This window comes from Pseudorasbora parva, chromosome 6 (assembly GCF_024679245.1).
Source record: "Pseudorasbora parva isolate DD20220531a chromosome 6, ASM2467924v1, whole genome shotgun sequence".
Taxonomy (NCBI): Eukaryota; Metazoa; Chordata; class Actinopteri; order Cypriniformes; family Gobionidae; genus Pseudorasbora; species Pseudorasbora parva.
This window is the reverse complement of record NC_090177.1, coordinates 2,674,983-2,696,899: the sequence shown is the minus strand read 5'-3', so window position 1 is coordinate 2,696,899 and position 21,917 is coordinate 2,674,983. Positions and strand designations below refer to the sequence as shown.

At 39.2% G+C, this 21,917-nt stretch overlaps 1 protein-coding gene across 2 annotated transcripts in view; it reads right to left on the bottom strand.

Annotated features, from left to right (window-relative positions):
- Positions 1-21,917, bottom strand: part of ddah1 (dimethylarginine dimethylaminohydrolase 1) — a 135,735-nt gene that overhangs the window by 97,403 nt on the left and 16,415 nt on the right. The window lies entirely within an intron of this gene.

Here is a 21,917-nt window from a genome sequence, read left to right as displayed (position 1 = left end):
CTGTTTCTGTTCCACCATCAGCTCTGTTTCTGTCCACCATCAGCTCTGTTTCTGTTCACCATCAGCTCTGTTTCTCTTCACCATCAGCTCTGTTTCTGTCCACCATCAGCTCTGTTTCTGTTCACCATCAGCTCTGTTTCTGTTCACCATCAGCTCTGTTTCTGTTCACCATCAGCTCTGTTTCTGTTCACCATCAGCTCTGTTTCTGTCCACCATCAGCTGTTTTCTGTCCACCATCAGCTCTGTTTCTGTTCACCATCAGCTCTGTTTCTGTTCACCATCAGCTCTGTTTCTGTCCACCATCAGCTCTGTTTCTGTCCACCATCAGCTCTGTTTCTGTCCACCATCAGCTCTGTTTCTGTCCACCATCAGCTCTGTTTCTGTCCACCATCAGCTCTGTTTCTGTTCACCATCAGCTCTGTTTCTGTCCACCATCAGCTCTGTTTCTGTCCACCATCAGCTCTGTTTCTGTTCACCATCAGCTCTGTTTCTGTCCACCATCAGCTCTGTTTCTGTCCACCATCAGCTCTGTTTCTGTCCACCATCAGCTCTGTTTCTGTTCACCATCAGCTCTGTTTCTGTTCACCATCAGCTCTGTTTCTGTCCACCATCAGCTCTGTTTCTGTCCACCATCAGCTCTGTTTCTGTTCACCATCAGCTCCGTTTCTGTCCACCATCAGCTCCGTTTCTGTTCACCATCAGCTCCGTTTCTTTTCACCATCAGCTCTGTTTCTGTCCACCATCAGCTCCGTTTCTGTTCACCATCAGCTCCGTTTCTTTTCACCATCAGCTCTGTTTCTGTCCACCATCAGCTCTGTTTCTGTTCACCATCAGCTCTGTTTCTGTTCACCATCAGCTCTGTTTCTGTCCACCATCAGCTCTGTTTCTGTTCACCATCAGCTCTGTTCACCATCAGCTCTGTTTCTGTCCACCATCAGCTCTGTTTCTGTCCACCATCAGCTCTGTTTCTGTTCACCATCAGCTCTGTTTCTGTTCACCATCAGCTCTGTTTCTGTTCACCATCAGCTCTGTTCACCATCAGCTCTGTTTCTGTCCACCATCAGCTCTGTTTCTGTCCACCATCAGCTCTGTTTCTGTTCACCATCAGCTCTGTTTCTGTCCACCATCAGCTCTGTTTCTGTCCACCATCAGCTCTGTTTCTGTTCACCATCAGCTCTGTTTCTGTTCCACCATCAGCTCTGTTTCTGTCCACCATCAGCTCTGTTTCTGTTCACCATCAGCTCTGTTTCTGTTCACCATCAGCTCTGTTTCTGTTCACCATCACCTCTGTTTCTGTCCACCATCAGCTCTGTTTCTGTTCACCATCAGCTCTGTTCACCATCAGCTCTGTTTCTGTCCACCATCAGCTCTGTTTCTGTTCACCATCAGCTCTGTTTCTGTTCACCATCAGCTCTGTTTCTGTTCACCATCAGCTCTGTTTCTGTCCACCATCAGCTCTGTTTCTGTCCACCATTAGCTCTGTTTCTGTCCACCATCAGCTCTGTTTCTGTCCACCATCAGCTCTGTTTCTGTTCACCATCAGCTCTGTTTCTGTCCACCATCAGCTCTGTTTCTGTCCACCATCAGCTCTGTTTCTGTTCACCATCAGCTCTGTTTCTGTTCACCATCAGCTCTGTTTCTGTTCACCATCAGCTCTGTTTCTGTTCACCATCAGCTCTGTTTCTGTCCACCATCAGCTCTGTTTCTGTCCACCATCAGCTCTGTTTCTGTCCACCATCAGCTCTGTTTCTGTTCACCATCAGCTCTGTTTCTGTTCACCATCAGCTCTGTTTCTGTCCACCATCAGCTCTGTTTCTGTTCACCATCAGCTCTGTTCACCATCAGCTCTGTTTCTGTCCACCATCAGCTCTGTTTCTGTTCACCATCAGCTCTGTTTCTGTTCACCATCAGCTCTGTTTCTGTCCACCATCAGCTCTGTTTCTGTTCACCATCAGCTCTGTTTCTGTTCACCATCAGCTCTGTTCCTGTTCACCATCAGCTCTGTTTCTGTTCACCATCAGCTCTGTTTCTGTCCACCATCAGCTCTGTTTCTGTCCACCATCAGCTCTGTTTCTGTTCACCATCAGCTCTGTTTCTGTCCACCATCAGCTCTGTTTCTGTCCACCATCAGCTCTGTTTCTGTTCACCATCAGCACTGTTTCTGTTCACCATCAGCTCTGTTTTTGTTCACCATCAGCTCTGTTTCTGTCCACCATCAGCTCTGTTTCTGTTCACCATCAGCTCTGTTTCTGTTCACCATCAGCTCTGTTTCTGTCCACCATCAGCTCTGTTTCTGTCCACCATCAGCTCTGTTTCTGTCCACCATCAGCTCTGTTTCTGTTCACCATCAGCTCTGTTTCTGTCCACCATCAGCTCTGTTTCTGTTCACCATCAGCTCTGTTTCTGTCCACCATCAGCTCTGTTTCTGTCCACCATCAGCTCTGTTTCTGTCCACCATCAGCTCTGTTTCTGTCCACCATCAGCTCTGTTTCTGTCCACCATCAGCTCTGTTTCTGTTCACCATCAGCTCTGTTCACCATCAGCTCTGTTTCTGTCCACCATCAGCTCTGTTTCTGTTCACCATCAGCTCTGTTTCTGTTCACCATCAGCTCTGTTTCTGTCCACCATCAGCTCTGTTTCTGTTCACCATCAGCTCTGTTTCTGTTCACCATCAGCTCTGTTCCTGTTCACCATCAGCTCTGTTTCTGTTCACCATCAGCTCTGTTTCTGTTCACCATCAGCTCTGTTTCTGTCCACCATCAGCTCTGTTTCTGTCCACCATCAGCTCTGTTTCTGTTCACCATCAGCTCTGTTTCTGTTCACCATCAGCTCTGTTTCTGTCCACCATCAGCTCTGTTTCTGTCCACCATCAGCTCTGTTTCTGTTCACCATCAGCTCTGTTTCTGTTCACCATCAGCTCTGTTTCTGTTCACCATCAGCTCTTTCTGTTCTGTTTTCTGTGTTGGTTGATTGTTTGTAGTATTCTATATTTTTACTTGTTATTCATTTTTTTGTTGTTGTTATTTTTCCCCCCCTTTGTAGGACTTTGAGATTCTTCGGAATGAAAAGTGCATTATAAATAAAATCTATTATTATTATTATTATTACAAAGGAAGATATTTGGAAGAATGTTTGTGTCCAAGCAGATCTTGGCCCCCATTGACTACCATAGTATTTTTCCCTACTAATGGAAGTCAATGGGGTCCAAAATCTGCTTATAAACAAACATTCTTCCAAATATCTTCCTTCGTGTTCAGCAAAACAAATGTTTGGAACAACTTGATGGAGTAAATTATGGCAGAATTTTCCTTTTTGGGTGAACTATCCCTTTAAGATATATTGAATACTTTGAGTGTGATATCAGCTGACATGCTGTTGTTTCCTAGTTTGTGTAAGCATTTACTGTAAACTCATCTTTGGTTTGTTGAGGGATGAGCTCAAGTGAACCACGAAACCAAGTTTGACAGTGACCGGGTCCAGATGTTCTGGATTGAGCAACCTCAGACCGTTCAGTGTTTATGCATCATGCCCGGTGTTATTTTACCATTAGTAACCATCATAGTTTCATGGTATTTTAGTCATAGTTATCACACAAATAAACAAAATGCCAATCCTCATTACAATTAATTGCATTGCCACACAATCAGCGTGTGCATTTAAGCGGAATATGGTGACGATTGGATGAGTTGCAAAACTTAAGAGACACATAACCTACCAAATGTAATGTAATCCGACACACTTCCATATCACTAGCCGTGTTCAATTCCCAAAAACTTTAATTATTCACATTTTACCATTCTCACTAACAATCCCATCATTCTGCTGAGAGACTAATGCAGTGATGTGTGTCCAAATAATCTGCTTTACAAGGGAGTATGTTCGTGGGTTACAGTGGAAGAACTCAAAACTGTTTATCAGATTTACTGGACAATAAAACAGACGAGAAATCCCACAGACTTACATGGAAGAGGGGACCAAAGTGTGCAATTACTCAAAAAAAAAAAAAACACAACAGAAACCACCAAGCTAGGGCATTACTAGCATGTTCTAGGTGGTTGCTAAGGTGTTGACCTAAGAAACCACCCAGAACATGCTAGTATTGCCCTAGCAACACCCTAGAAACCAACTGGCAAGATCTTAGAAGCTATCTAGCAACAGAAGAAAGCACCCAGAACACCTTAATAACAAACTAAGAACACCCTAGAAAATACAAGGCAATACCAAGCAACACCCTAGCAACCACCCAGAACACCCTAATAACAATAGTAATATCCTATAAATAACATAGCAACATCCTAGAAAACAACCCAGAACACCCTAGATACAAACTAGCATTCTAGATTCAAACTAGCAAGAACTACCTAGAAACCACCAGGCAACACCCTAGAAACCACTCAAAACACAGTAATAGCCACTTAGAAACACCAAAGAAACCACCTAGAAAACACCTAGCAACACCTTAGCAGCCACCTAAAACACGGAAACTACATAGCAACACCCTAGAAACCACTACCCAACACAGTAAAAGCCACAAAACAACACCCTAGCAGCCATCCAGAACACACTTGAAATCTCCTTGCAACCAATTAGCAAGATTTTAGAAACTACCAAGCAACAATATAGAAAAAAGAACCCAGAACAGCCTAATAACACTAGCAACATCCTATAAATAACAGAAACACCCTAGGAAACCACCCGGGACACCCTAGATACAAACTAGCAGGATCCTAGAAACCCCCTAGCAACACCATAGATACAAACGAGCAACACCCTAGAAACCACTCAACACAGTAAAAGCCGCCAAGAAACATCATAGAAATCACTCAGAAAACACCTAGCAACACCTTAGCAGCCACCCAAAACATAGCAACACCCTAGAATCCACTCAAAACACAGCAAAAGCCACCGAGAAACACCATAGAAACCACCCAGAAAACACCTCGCAACACCTTAGCAGCCACCCAAAACATGGTAGAAACCACATAGCAACACCCTAGAAACCACTCACAACACAGTAAAACCACATAGAAACAGCATAGAAACCACCCAGCAATACCTTAGCAGCCACCCAAAACACAGTAGAAACGACATAGCAACACCCTAGAAACCACTCACAAAACAGTAAAAGCCACCTAGAAACACCATAGAAAACACCTAGAAAACACCTAGCAACAGCTTAGCAGCCACCCAAAACACGGTACAAACCACATAGCAACACCCTAGAAATCACTCACAACACAGTAAAAGCCACCTAGAAACACCATAAAAACCACCTAGAAAACACCTAGCAACACCTTAGCAGCCACCCAAAACACGGTAGAAACCACATATCAATACCCTAGAAACCACTCACAACACAGTAAAAGCCACCTAGAAACACCATAGAAACCACCTAGAAACCACCTAGCAACACCTTAGCAGCCACCCAAAACACGGTAGAAACCACATAGCAACACCCTAGAAACCACTCACAACTAGGGCTGGGACAACGCGTCGACGTCATCGATGACGTCGACGCAAAAAATACGTCGACGCAAAATATGCGCGTCGATTCGTCAGACTCAAAATAAAGATGGCGGCGCCGGAGAGTAGTAACAACCATAGATGTACATAATAAAGTATATTATGTAATTAAGTATATTATTTATTATGTATATCTATGTTAGCAACACGAGTGGCTCCTCAGACTTTCAGAAGTGCAAGGCTTGCGGGTTGGCCACAGTCTATGGGGTTGGCGCGCGGTGCGCACGGAGCATCACAGGCATGCGCGCACGCGTTTTGTTGTCACGGCTACATAAACAAATGTCTGCACACAGGAAGACAGATGTTTTGGTAATATTTGATGTATTTTAATCACAAAAACAAACGTTTGCATCAAGTCAAAGCATCGGACACATTGGCTACCTACATAATAAGCTGTTTTAAATGTAAAATGTTCACTGTCTAATCGCGCTGATGTGACCGAGGGTATCCATCCTCTAAGTGAGCAGTTTCATCCCAGGACTATTCTGGTTTTAAACGGAATATTGGCGCCCATAATGCACTCTACATGTAACTTTTTTCACTGTCATGCCGCGGATGCGCGTGGCGTTTCTGTTGCGGGTCAGCCACGGGGCTGCGTGGCGTTTTCTCTGCCTTTGCACACTAGAAGCGTGTCTGACGCGGCGCTGCTGCTGCTATTGATGCGGAGGGAAGCCCTATTCCTAATGTTAAACATAAATAGCCTACTGATACAGCAAAGACAACGTCGGGAGTAGCCACATATCTATGGTATTGACGGCAAAATAGGCTACAGAATATTTCGTTCTGTATTGACAGTTGCAATATTTCAAAATCGATAATTGTCGTTTTTTATTATTAAAATTAAGCCTATATCTGCATTTATGTAAACCTACAGACTTTCAAACATGAAAATGTAATTTAATAATATGTATTCGTGTCAAAATGATATATAAACATCTTTTCCTATTCTATTTTGCCTGGAGACGCTCCCAACACGCGTGAAAAATAGGCGCTCTTCTATTTCTAGCATGCACGCGTTTTCCGCGCGTCACAGGCAGTGTGCAGAACCTGTTAACATGGGAGCCGAAACAAAACCGGACACGCCACGCAGCCGAGACGCTCACGCTTGCAGTTTGTCCCTGGATTTGATTAACCAACTTGTTGATATTTAATCGATGGGCATAGCCTGTAGGCTGAGTTGCATACATAGAAAAATCGTATAATATGTTTCTTTGTTGTAGGTTAATACTTATTTATTTGTGTGTGTGTGTGTGTGTGTGTGTGTGTGTGTGTGTGTGTGTGTGTGTGTGTGTGTGTGTGTGTGTGTGTGTGTAGCCTACTTTATGTTTTCAAGGTTTTATTGAATGCATTGCTCTTGTATAGTCTTACTTTGGAATTTTAAGAGCAATAAACATATATTGCAATGTTAAGGAATTCATTTTTTCATTCAGATAATTAAATCAACATGTATAAATTGCTATTAGGCAATTAATGGGGAGATAATCGGTAATCGAATCGAATCGTAACCGAATCGGACAGGAAAAATTAATCGTTAGATTAATCGATGCATCGAAAAAAATAATCGCTAGATTAATCGTTCAAAAAATAATCGTTTATCCCAGCCCTACTCACAACACAGTAAAACAACCTAGAAACACCATAGAAACCACCTAGAAAACACCTAGCAACAGCTTAGCAGCCATCCAAAACACGGTAGAAACCACATAGCAACACCCTAGAAACCACTCACAACACAGTAAAAGCCACCTAGAAACACCATAGAAAACACCTAGAAAACACCTAGAAAACACCTAGCAACAGCTTAGCAGCCACCCAAAACACGGTAGAAACCACATAGCAACACCCTAGAAACCACTCACAACACAGTAAAACAACCTAGAAATAATCTCTGTGTGAGAATACAATAATGATGCTGCCATCTTTATAAAGTCATCTTTGCACACCTCTGTGATTTGGCTCCAGATCTCAGGAGAAAATTGTTATTTTGACCCTACTCTACAAAACCGTGATTTAGGCTTGGGCGGTAATACGGTAAAATGGTATACCGCGGGATCTAAAAATAGCAACGGTATCAGTTTCAATACCGTCAAACCGTCAAAAAAAAAAACAGATCAACTTACATATTGCTGATCAACAATTAATTATTAAATATTTAATAAGTTGAACTAATTAAACTATTTACATATTAAATACTATTTATTTATTAAATGCCTAAATATGTGTATGCTTTGTTGTGACAGCGTGGATGAGAAAGAGAGAGAGAGAGAGAGAGAGAGAGAGAGGGGAAAAGACGGCGAGTCGGGCACTGAGTTATTCGGTCTCGAAAAAGAACACAACTTCTGCAGTTTGGAAGTATTTTGGGTTTTGACGGTAAATACAGACGAGGCAATTTGCAAATTGTGCAACAAAAAGATGACCGTGAGAGATGGAAATACCTTACCTATAAGGGCGCATATCCGAAACCACCATCCACTCACTGCTGCGTGGATGAAAAACCGAGCGCACCCTCGGACTATGCTGTAATATTGCCGAAGCCTTTTGTCACACAGCTGGCAATGTAAGCAATAAGCATGAACTCCACAAAAATCAAGTGGACATGGGACTCACAAAAAAAAAAAAAGTCAATTGTCTGACAATTGTCTCATAACGGTAAGCATAAAACCTGCAGAGAGTTTCTCAGGGGCTCAAATGTAAAAAATAAAATAAAAATATAGGCATATATATAGTTTGTTGACGCTGTCTGAGCCTTACATCATAATGTTTTAATTATTCACGGTAATACCGTATACCGAGGTAAAATAGGGAGGAGGTTTGACGGTATCAAAATTTGGATACCGCCCAAGCCTACCGTGATTACAGTCAGTATTCAGCCATGGCATTTCAAAATTAGGGCTGTGCGATATTGAAGAAAAATGCGATAGGCTATATCTTGTTAATTAATGCGATATGGGATATGCAACACGATATTGCAATTAGTGTGTAAAATCTATTTATATTATATTAAAACAATTATTTAAAAACTGAGAAGTAAACCATTCGTGTTTCACATTCTCTGGGAAAAGAAAGCAGCGCTACAGCTTCTGAAAGTGACGAGTAGTGTCGTTTACGTTTTGGTGTGTGTGTGTGTGTGTGTGTGTGCGCACATGTGTGTGTGTGTGTGTGTGTATGTGTGTGTGTCAGACAGCACGAGACTGCAATTTATTGTTTTTCGCAAGTTATTGCGTTTTATAACTCTTAAACATCAAGCAAGTCCCATTAGTAACCGTCATGAGCCCAGTCTGTTCTCTGCTATGCGTCGACCTAAAGCGGACACTCTTCACAATGTTGGCGTAGCCTATTAAAATCATTCCGATATTGCAAACCTTTGCGATATGCATATTGCAATATATACTTTTGCGATATTTCGATAATTTCGATATATTGCACAGCCCTAGTTGAAATCTAAAATTTGAGCGGAAACTTCTGAGATGACATTGAATGAGTTTAGCTTCTGCTTAATGATAATCACACATACGGCCTCCTGCCAAACCCCGTCTAATGCTCACGATACACACCAATATATCTTCTGAATTATGTCAGAAATACATCTGACCCATTTCTTCTGACTTCTCCACAACAAAATTTCATTACACTTTCACGAAGAAACTGGCAGTTCAAAAACGTCAGGCCAACTTATAAATGAAACCGGACTTCCGGTTGACGGCTGATCAGTACGGCGCATTAGTCTTTGAGCTCCTCAAAGTTGGGTTGTACTTTCCCCTGAAATTCAAAGTAATTGCTTTTGAAATAGACAAATTTTGTCTGAAAATACAGTCCCTGACAAAAGTCTTGTCGCTTATCTATTTTCTAGAAATACCTGATATTAACCTGACTTTTGATTAAACAATTGGTGTTAGAAATAGCTCATATGAAAAGCTAAAACCCTCCCAAATGATGTTAATGCACTGAAATAAATAATTTTCACAGAAAAATATTTATCATTAAATCAAGACAGAAAGGTCAAATTTTGGCAAGACAAAAGTTTTGTCGCCTATACAGAAATTGAACAAATTTACTGCAAATACAAAAATATGTCAGCAAATTAAGTTGTGGTGCTGTGAGATCCAAATGTAATATCTTGTATGACTTCCATGAGCTTGAAGGACTGCATCCATGCGGTTTGGCAAGGATTCATACAATTTATTGATGAAGTCATCAGGAATAGCTAAGAAAGCAGTCTTGCATGCCTCCCAGAGTTCATCAATATTCTTTGGTTTCGTCTTCCATGCGTCCTCTTTCATCCTACCCCACATATGCTCAATGATGTTCATGTCTGGTGACTGGGCTGGCCAATCCTGGAGCATCTTGATCTTCTTCGCCTTGAGGAACTTTGATGTGGAGATGGAAGTATGCGATGGAGCACCGTCCTGCTGCAGAATTTGGCCTCTTTTATGGTTGGGAATAAGAGGTAGCTAAGATTTCTTGGTATTTTAGACTATTAATGTTCCCTTCCACCCTGCAGATCTCTCGCACACCCCCATACTGGATGTAACCCCAGACCATGATTTTTCCGCCACCAAACTTCACTGTTTTCTGGGTGAATCTCGGATCCATTCTGGCACCAGTAGGTCTCCTGCAATATTTGCAGCGACTGTGGTGTAATTCAACAGAAGATTCATCTGAAAAATCCACCTTCTGCCACTTTTCCAGCGTCCATCCTTTTAGCAGGCTGTGGGCCTTGGCAAATGCCACACGGTTTTTCAATTGTCTTTTGTTTAGTGCTGGCTTCTGGGCAGTGATTCAACCATGGAGGCCATTTCGAGACAGAATCCGACAAACTGTTCTGGTTGACACAGGGACTTCAGGTGACCAGGTCTCGTGGAGCTCTGCTGCAGTGGAAAATGGGCTGGCCTTGGATTTTCGAGCCAACAAACGGTCCTCTCGAGCAGTTGTCTTGCGGGGTCTGCCTGACCTGGGCTTGTCAAAAACGTCTCCAGTCTCTTCAAATCTTTTTTTTTTCCTCTGTACTTGACGCTGAGACACATTGAAGGTGTCTGCCACATCAGCAGTGGATCTGGTCTTCAGCCTCTTGATAATCAAAACTTTAGTCTCTGGGTGAATCTTAGGCATGTTTGCAGAGGTCTAGTTGCAGTTGATGTGAAGGTCTAGTGTACTGGGGTTCTTTTTATACACACTTGAGACCTAATTGATCCATTATTAGTCACAGGTGAAGCTCATATGACAAGGTGACAACACGTATGTCTTTGCAAAAATTGACTCAATGGGCTTTACCAAGCTGTGAATATTAGAATACTTTTTGAAAGTTTAGTTTTTCACTGAAACATTATCACAAAAGCTGGTGGGATTAAAATGAGCCATTTCTTGTAAAAAAAATCTTGATTAGAAATATATTTCAGCGGCACTTTAGGTCAATTTGTACACAAGCGACAAGACTTTTGTCAGGGACTGCATGCCAGGGGGAGGCAAAAGAGGGCCTAGGAAATTGCAAAGAGATAAAGAACAGCTAAATTTTTAACAAGGCGAAGCACGTGAACGCCGAAATAGAAGACGATGACGGCGAGGCATCAACGCAGACCCTACACGAAACAACGCTAAGTATTAGCAAACAGATAAGTGGCCTACGGACGGAGCTGAAATCGGATTCAGATGCATTCAAAGCAGACATAAATGAAATCGATTCTCCAATCATCTCGTCTGCGAGCATCACTGCACTATGAGGAGCAGAACATACATGGCTTTCATTAAACGAACGTCAATCGGCCAAACAACCGCTTCTTTCTCCATCTGATTGTCAGAATGTGTGACCTTAAACTTTATACAGATGCACATTCTGTTCCACAGGGAAGAACGGCAAGTGCTAGAACAGTAGACTGCTTACAGGGCGCCACATTAAACATGTTCATGTGCTTGTCCGGAAAATGTGTTTTTATTTTTTTATCAAACATGAGAGAATAATACAAATACAATAATGTTCAAACATTTGAAAAAGAAAAAGTAAAGATGAAAAATAGAAAAATAAAATAAAAACACAGCAAAGTCTCTGACTTTCCTGTAAATCTCATGTACGAAAAATGAGTAGGAAGAAGTCAAACTTACTCCTAAACCCCTTTAACTTGTATTTGTGTTGTAAATATGATTTATTCTGAAGCAATATTCTCACCCGTGTTCAATCAGCTTTGGCATATTTTAAATCTGCATATTTATGATATTTCACCTTTTATAAAGGGCATTTTCCCCTTATCTTACTAAATATAGGCTATCCTTCAGGTTTCATATTATATTCTTAAATTTGATCTGTATATTTAATTAGAATAAGACACTATAGGGCTGTTACCAATCATATTAAATAATTGACACTGAAAAATTAAAACTGCATTAAATAATGTTATGAGATTTGCATTTTTGAATAAACAAATAAGAAATGCAGGAAAGTATGTTTAGACATGAAACTAAACCTCCAGTAGGTGGCAGCAGGTGAGTCTTAATGAGCGAGTCACTGAGTCGATTCATCCAAATGATTCATTCAAACGGCTGATTCATTCACGAATGAGGCAGTCGTTTACGAACAGGTCATTGAATCTTTGATTCAACCGATTCATTCAAACACTGAATCATTCAGTAATACACACACACACACACACACACACAGAGAGATGGGTTATGGTTCTGTTGTGATCTATTTTCGCTGCTGAAACAGAACAAAAAAAGGTCAATATTGCATCTAAAATATAAGTGACTTGATGTTAATGAATAGTTTATGGATCTGTCGTATAAAATCAGTTTTTTCAGTCGTGATGGTATTCAGGAAAACACACTCTTGGTTGTGTGATGTTGTTTAACTGTATCGTTATATATATAATAACTGCACATTGTGAATGTTTAGCTCAGTTTCTCAGTGTGAGCGGGGCTCATGTAGCCTGACAAGCCAGACCCACATCAAGATGTTTGGTCTGGAAACTCTCCATTGACAGCTCAATCCGAGGGGCGGATAAACGGTTGTCTTTCAAACTCCCTCTGCACGCGATAGGATAGCGCTACACCAACCAGAGCAACGAAGGTGAAGCAGAGCTCGCTGACAGATTAAACATTCGCCGTATCCGGTCGGCTAAACTCAGAACACATCTTCCCTTCTTCAGAATGACTTCAGTGACGTTCTTTGTTCTTTTCTCAGAGAAAAGCTTAACTCAAGTCTTCCAGAGTCGCGGTCAAAGCTGATTCGACAGACCGCCGCCGTTCGCCAGTTTCTGTGTTTACTAGAAGCACGCAAACGCAACTCGGCCGTCGTCATTATGGCCCCGCCCGCCGACGCTATACACGATGTGATTGGCCCGTCCAGATTTTGAGGAATACAGCTCAGAAGGGTATTGAGAGTTCCTAGACGACACTTGCGGGCAGATTAAATTTGCTCCCGCTAGGGTGCGTCTAGATTTCTAGGCTAGGGCTCATGTGTTGTGATTTCTCCTCAAGAGGCTGCGCGAGCTCAACAGCACCACCTTCAGTTCATATTACACTATTATCCACTATCCATCACCACTTATACTAAACTAATTCACAATCATTCTGGCATTTTGGAGATTCGCTAGTTATTTTTTAATATTGGCGTTTTAATCTGCTTGTTCGGCCCTTCAAAAAATCCACTTGTCCCGAACAAGCGTTAATGTCGAGCCCTGGTTTATATAAAATCATCAAAACAGATGAATATTAATAACGCATGGCTTCTTTGTTTGGAAATGTTTGCCATAGAGGTCCCATTGGAGAAGCAGGAATGACATCCAGAACGTATTAAAGCTTTAACTATCATGTAATCCTCAACGTGGTTTTGGCGAATCATCTTAATCTCACCAGATACTCCTCTGAAAGTTCTCCAAAGCAACTCTGCTCTGATTGGTCAGATGGTTCCATCTGATGTGATTGGTCAGACAGTCCAGACTACCAATGTTTAGTTGAGTGAATGGTCTAAACAAATTAAGTCTTTAAATATTGTATATTTCCTTAAAATGTAAATAATACTTCAGTATCGCAGGGTCAAAGTTAAGTGCTATCTATCTATCGATGCATCTGTCACCAGACATCAGACACGCCACAGTGAACAGCAAGTGTGTTTGTGTGTGTGTGTGTGTGTGTGTGTGTGTGTGTGTATTTGGACCAATCAATACTCATGAAAGCTCTTACACACACACACACACACAGTAACAGATGGTAAAATATATAAATATATTTAGTGTCTCTTGAGTTTAACAGCTGCAAAATGAGCGACAAGCTCAAGAGAAAGTTGGCTTTGGTAAAATGGTGACATTTGAGGTATGATGTTTATAAATACATCATTAAAAAGTACATTATTAACATCTGAGAGCAACGATGAAACATGCAAATACATTAGGTTACCACTGTGAAAGGCTTTTTTAATTACGGACTCATTAGACCTCCGATCAAACATGGTAAAATCATTGCATCACAGCATTTTATATCTATTTTGTGGAAGTGCATTTTTACAGAAGAAAGTGCTGGATAAATTACCATAACAAGTTAACCACAAAGTCCACAGAGGTCAAAGATCAATAGTTTGTTGCAAGAGCTTCAACCGCAGCTTTTGTGCTCAGCTGGCCACAGTTTTATATCCGAAACCTTCTCTTTTATCAGCCAAGCCTTTCAGAGCAACGCCGACAGTTTTACAAACATCAGACTGTGGGCTTCGCATGGCTACGGCATGTGGAGGCTCAAAAATGTTCCAATGGCTTCAAGATTTAAGATAACGCTAAATTGTGCTACTGAAGGAACAAGAACTTCCATGTTCCCATCAAAATGTGCTGTTAATTTTGGAACAAACTGCACTGGAATGACAGACGAGATTGCCATGACCTAAATAACTCCATCCAAGTTTCTGTCACAAAGATACAATGTAGGATTTAGGAAACGCTGCCAATCAGGTGCGTGTTCAAGCAGAGAGATGCGATGTTTATTCAAAGCCATAAGATATACGTTTGAGCAAACGCCGCGGGGATACACTCGTTATCCTTCATGAGAAATGACAGCAAAAGTAGGTCTAACCGCTTGACTTCCGTACGCCTTCACAACCGCTCTTATGTAATTTGCCGTTTTCCATGAATTGAGCAATCTGAGTTTGACCTAAATTCCTCAGTGATGCAACAATTTCCCAAATGTTACTGCCAAACAAATCAGGTAAAAAAAAAAGCATAAATCCAACATATAAAAGTCTAGACGCAATGATTTGCCCATGCAAAACGCTTTAGAAGAAGTCATGACATGAAAAATCTAATTTGCCTTCATATTTTTGGCATATAGAAGCCATTGCTCTTCGATACCAATCTTTCATTTGAAAGCCACGTTTCTAGCATCTGTAAAACTGCATACTATATCAATTTATCTAAATTACACCACATGCTTTCATTGCCAAATGCTGAACAGTTAGTTCATGCGTTCATGAGCTCAAGGCTAGATTATTGTAATGCTCTACTGGGTGGTTGCCCTGCTCGCTTAATAAACAAACTCCAGCTAGTCCATGATGGATGGATGGATGGATGGATGGATGGATGGATGGATGGATGGATAAACTCCAGCTGGTCCAAAACGCAGCAGCTCGAGTTCTTACTAGAACCAGGAAGTATGATCATATTAGTCCAGTTCTGTCAACACTGCACTGGCTCCCTATTAAACATCGCATACATTTTAAAGGGGGGGTGAAACACTCAGTTTCAGTCAATCTCATGTCAATCTTGAGTACCTATAGAGTAGTATTGCATCCTTCATATCTCCGAAAAGTCTTTAGTTTTATTATATTTATAAAAGAAATATGGGCTGTACCGATTCTTTCCGGAAAAAACCGAGCGCCTGGAGGCGTATCGTGTGGGCGGAGCTAAAGAATGACGAGTGCGCAAAGCGGTGACGTCCTCAAGCGTGGAGAAACCCTTGGCTATCGATCTCAGCTAATAGATATATGATCCAGAATCAGATCCGGAGGCTGAAATAAATTGAACAGGAGAAACAGCAGCAGCAGGACGTCCGTCTCTGTGGTATGGACTGTATTTAGTGGCCTGTCAACATTTGTGTGTCTTTACTCGCAGTTTATGAGGACATGATTCGGTTTATGGACTATTGTATGCGACTAAACCTTAGCAGTAGCAAGCAAAACGGTTTTGCACGTCAGACTAGTGTAACGTTATACAGAGAACAGCAATGGAGTCCGTTAGCGCATTTGAATGACGAAGCACGCGATCGTATCGTTTACTGATGTTTACTCACGCGACGATAGCCGACAGCACAGACATCTGAAGCAGTTTAACTCACCGGCTGCTTCCAAAGCAGGACCGAACCTTTATCGCTGGGACCGCTCCGTCAAAAACACACTTCTTTGGTATGATTTGGTGAAGTCCTGACAGCAGTGACCGTGGAGATCCACTTTGCGACGCGACTGAAGCGATGTTGTGAAGCTTCCCGTCATTTCTGCGTTCAAATCGGTTCAAATGCAGCGCTGCCTTCCCAGAATGCTGTGCTGAAGCGTTGAAGTCGCTCGACGTCACCCATAGGAATAAAGTGGAGCGCGGCGCGGACTATAACGGCAGAACTGTTCACGGACGACTGGATCTGCAGCTGAGCGAGTGTTTACGGGCGTGCGTTTCCTCTCTCGCTCTAGTCGCGCGCGCGCACCCTACCGGGAGAAGAGCCGTACGGCCCATACAAGGACCTTCCGCTCTATTAACGTCAAGCCGACCCATACTCGAAAAAAACTCGCCGAAACTTGTGAGAAACCGGAAGGAGTATTTTTGACACAGAAATACTCCATCAAACGTCCAACATTAGTTTTTGAAACTTTGTCTATGTTTAGGATGGGAATCCAAGTCTTTAACAGTGGAAAGCTCAGTATGCATGACACAGTATTTCACCCCCCCCTTTAAAATCTGGCTAATTACTCAAAGCACTAAATGGTTTAGCTCCCTAGTATTTGCTTAATGCATTATAGTCTTTGACGTAAAGCTGCTTTGAAACAATCTGTAAAAAACGCTATATAAATAAAGGTGACTTAAAACATCCAGGTCTCAGAGCTTCTCAATATAAACAAATCATTGATTTAATCAAGCAACAAAAACAGCTCGTTTTGATATAGCGGGATCTATGATGTCACACATGCAAATACATTTGCATATGCCCACCTCCAGAGCAAGACAACGACCAGTAGTTGTACATCTACTCAATGGATGACATTGCTTACACTGGATACGCTCTGCTTACAAAGTCAGGTTCAAAAGCAAACAGAAGTCATTATAATGACTGACGCTGTCTACACTGATACAGTTTACAGGTGTGTGTGGAGTTTCTGACATCTGCCGACAACAGGACAAATGGAAGAGTGAACAAACGTTTGGACGTCACACACAATGATCTTTTAAATGTACTATAAGAGGTTTATAATGGGGATTCCTGACTTTGCAAACATCCCTAATGAACATTTAGACAATCAGTCAAGCGCAGCAGAGCTAAAAGCTCAATTTCACCCCTGAGAGAGTGAGCTGAATTAGCAAACACACAAAACCTTCATTAGGGTAATGTCTCAAACACAGGCCTTTAAACCGGGAGGTCTAAGCCATTATTGTGATTACCAAGGGTTTAATTTACAGTGAATAATACGTAAATATGCAACGTGTACATGGAAACTTCATACTGTAAAGTATAACGACAATCACAATCTATTAGGCTGGGTTCACAACTGCAGAGTCAGAGGCGTAGGGAGACACACGACTGATTGTCCCTCAGGGAGCCGCACACAGAAACACACACACACACACGCACACACCTGAGAGACCAGGGACCACCCTATCTGATGCAAGAACATCAGCAGAGACATATGCTAACTAAACAGACATACAAGTGTGCAGTACAATACTGATGCAGCCGTCTCCATGAAATGACAAAACAATTACACAATCACTCAGGCTTCATCCTAAATCATGCTTAGGTCAATCATAATTATGACATTAAAAGATGAAATATGGCATACCAAATCATTAACGAGATGAAAAGTCAAAAATATGGCATACTAAGTCATATTAATGAGATGAAAAGTCAGAAATATGGCATACTAAATCATTAATGAGATGAAAAGTCATATTAATGAGATGAAAAGTCAGAAATATGGCATACTAAGTCATATTAATGAGATAAAAAAAGTCAGAAATATGGCATACTAAATCATATTAATGAGATGAAAAGTCAGAAATATGGCATACTAAATCATTAATGAGATGAAAAGTCATATTAATGAGATGAAAAGTCAGAAATATGGCATACTAAGTCATATTAATGAGATGAAAATACAAAAATAGGGCATACTAAGTCATATTAATGAGATGAAAATACAAACATATGGCATACTAAGTCATATTAATGAGATGAAAAGTCATATTAATGAGATGAAAAGTCAGAAATATGGCATACTAAATCATTAATGAGATGAAAAGTCAGAAATAGGTCATACTAAGTCATATTAATGAGATGAAAAGTCAAAAATAGGTCATACTAAGTCATATTAATGAGATGAAAAGTCAGAAATATGGCATACTAAATCATTTTAATGAGATGAAAAGTCAAAAATAGGTCATACTAAATCATATTAATGAGATGAAAAGTCAAAAATAGGTCATACTAAGTCATATTAATGAGATGAAAAGTCAGAAATAGGTCATACTAAGTCATATTAATGAGATGAAAAGTCATATTAATGAGATGAAAAGTCAGAAATAGGTCATACTAAGTCATATTAATGAGATGAAAAGTCAAAAATAGGGCATACTAAGTCATATTAATGAGATGAAAAGTCAGAAATATGGCATACTAAATCATTAATGAGATGAAAAGTCAGAAATATGGCATACTAAGTCATATTAATGAGATGAAAAGTCAGAAATATGGCATACTAAGTCATATTAATGAGATGAAAAGTCAGAAATATGGCATACTAAGTCATTAATGAGATGAAAAGTCAGAAATAGGGCATACTAAATCATTAATGAGATGAAAAGTCAGAAATATGGCATACTAAGTCATTAATGAGATGAAAAGTCAGAAATAGGGCATACTAAATCATTAATGAGATGAAAAGTCAGAAATAGGTCATACTAAGTCATATTAATGAGATGAAAAGTCAAAAATATGGCATACTAAGTCATATTAATGAGATGAAAAGTCAGAAATATGGCATACTAAATCATTAATGAGATGAAAAGTCAGAAATATGGCATACTAAATCATTAATGAGATGAAAAGTCAGAAATATGGCATACTAAGTCATATTAATGAGATGAAAAGTCAAAAATAGGGCATACTAAATCATATTAATGAGATGAAAAGTCAGAAATATGGCATACTAAGTCATATTAATGAGATGAAAAGTCAGAAATATGGCATACTAAGTCATATTAATGAGATGAAAAGTCATATTAATGAGATGAAAAGTCATATTAATGAGATGAAAAGTCAGAAATATGGCATACTAAATCATTAATGAGATGAAAAGTCATATTAATGAGATGAAAAGTCAGAAATATGGCATACTAAGTCATATTAATGAGATGAAAATACAAAAATAGGGCATACTAAGTCATATTAATGAGATGAAAATACAAACATATGGCATACTAAGTCATATTAATGAGATGAAAAGTCATATTAATGAGATGAAAAGTCAGAAATATGGCATACTAAATCATTAATGAGATGAAAAGTCAGAAATAGGTCATACTAAATCATTTTAATGAGATGAAAAGTCAAAAATAGGTCATACTAAGTCATATTAATGAGATGAAAAGTCAGAAATATGGCATACTAAATCATATTAATGAGATGAAAAGTCAAAAATAGGTCATACTAAGTCATATTAATGAGATGAAAAGTCAGAAATAGGGCATACTAAGTCATATTAATGAGATGAAAAGTCAAAAATAGGTCATACTAAGTCATATTAATGAGATGAAAAGTCAGAAATAGGGCATACTAAGTCATATTAATGAGATGAAAAGTCAGAAATAGGTCATACTAAGTCATATTAATGAGATGAAAAGTCAAAAATAGGTCATACTAAGTCATATTAATGAGATGAAAAGTCAGAAATAGGGCATACTAAGTCATATTAATGAGATGAAAAGTCAGAAATAGGTCATACTAAGTCATATTAATGAGATGAAAAGTCAGAAATAGGGCATACTAAGTCATATTAATGAGATGAAAAGTCAGAAATAGGTCATACTAAATCATTTTAATGAGATGAAAAGTCAAAAATAGGTCATACTAAATCATATTAATGAGATGAAAAGTCAAAAATAGGTCATACTAAGTCATATTAATGAGATGAAAAGTCAGAAATAGGGCATACTAAGTCATATTAATGAGATGAAAAGTCAGAAATAGGTCATACTAAGTCATATTAATGAGATGAAAAGTCATATTAATGAGATGAAAAGTCAGAAATAGGTCATACTAAGTCATATTAATGAGATGAAAAGTCAAAAATAGGGCATACTAAGTCATATTAATGAGATGAAAAGTCAGAAATATGGCATACTAAATCATTAATGAGATGAAAAGTCAGAAATATGGCATACTAAGTCATATTAATGAGATGAAAAGTCAGAAATATGGCATACTAAATCATTAATGAGATGAAAAGTCAGAAATATGGCATACTAAGTCATATTAATGAGATGAAAAGTCAGAAATATGGCATACTAAATCATTAATGAGATGAAAAGTCAGAAATATGGCATACTAAGTCATATTAATGAGATGAAAAGTCAGAAATATGGCATACTAAGTCATATTAATGAGATGAAAAGTCAGAAATATGGCATACTAAGTCATTAATGAGATGAAAAGTCAGAAATAGGGCATACTAAATCATTAATGAGATGAAAAGTCAGAAATATGGCATACTAAGTCATTAATGAGATGAAAAGTCAGAAATAGGGCATACTAAATCATTAATGAGATGAAAAGTCAGAAATAGGTCATACTAAGTCATATTAATGAGATGAAAAGTCAGAAATAGGGCATACTAAGTCATATTAATGAGATGAAAAGTCAGAAATAGGGCATACTAAATCATTAATGAGATGAAAAGTCAGAAATAGGTCATACTAAGTCATATTAATGAGATGAAAAGTCAAAAATATGGCATACTAAGTCATATTAATGAGATGAAAAGTCAAAAATATGGCATACTAAGTCATATTAATGAGATGAAAAGTCATATTAATGAGATGAAAAGTCAGAAATATGGCATACTAAATCATTAATGAGATGAAAAGTCAGAAATATGGCATACTAAATCATTAATGAGATGAAAAGTCAGAAATATGGCATACTAAGTCATATTAATGAGATGAAAAGTCAAAAATAGGGCATACTAAATCATATTAATGAGATGAAAAGTCAGAAATATGGCATACTAAGTCATATTAATGAGATGAAAAGTCAGAAATATGGCATACTAAGTCATATTAATGAGATGAAAAGTCATATTAATGAGATGAAAAGTCATATTAATGAGATGAAAAGTCAGAAATATGGCATACTAAATCATTAATGAGATGAAAAGTCATATTAATGAGATGAAAAGTCAGAAATAGGGCATACTAAATCATTAATGAGATGAAAAGTCATATTAATGAGATGAAAAGTCAGAAATAGGTCATACTAAGTCATATTAATGAGATGAAAAGTCATATTAATGAGATGAAAAGTCATATTAATGAGATGAAAAGTCAGAAATATGGCATACTAAATCATTAATGAGATGAAAAGTCAGAAATATGGCATACTAAGTCATTAATGAGATGAAAAGTCAGAAATATGGCATACTAAGTCATATTAATGAGATGAAAAGTCAGAAATAGGGCATACTAAGTCATATTAATGAGATGAAAAGTCAGAAATATGGCATACTAAATCATTAATGAGATGAAAAGTCAAAAATAGGGCATGAATAGTCATTAATAAAAATAAATGAAAAAGATAGCACTACTAGAAGACCAGGAGCAAACCTTTAGACAACAAACACTGCCAAATGCCTACCACCGCGGATCAGCCCGTGTGTGTGTGTGTGTGTGTGTGTGTGTGTGTTGTGTAATCCTGGAGCTGTTGCTCTCTGTCCTCTCATTAATGATCTTCAGCGGAGCGGAGTGAGAGGGGCAGGGGCTCTACACACCGCTTCTTATGATAGAGATTACTAACGGACAAACTTCAACAAATGACCCTTGACCTCCCGCCTAAGGAAAGCTAAAACCTTACACACTTTAGTTGGACGCTCTGTTGAAAATGCACAACAAAACCTTTTAAAAAAAAGAAAGAAAAAAATTTGACAACAATAATCACTGTTGAATGATGAA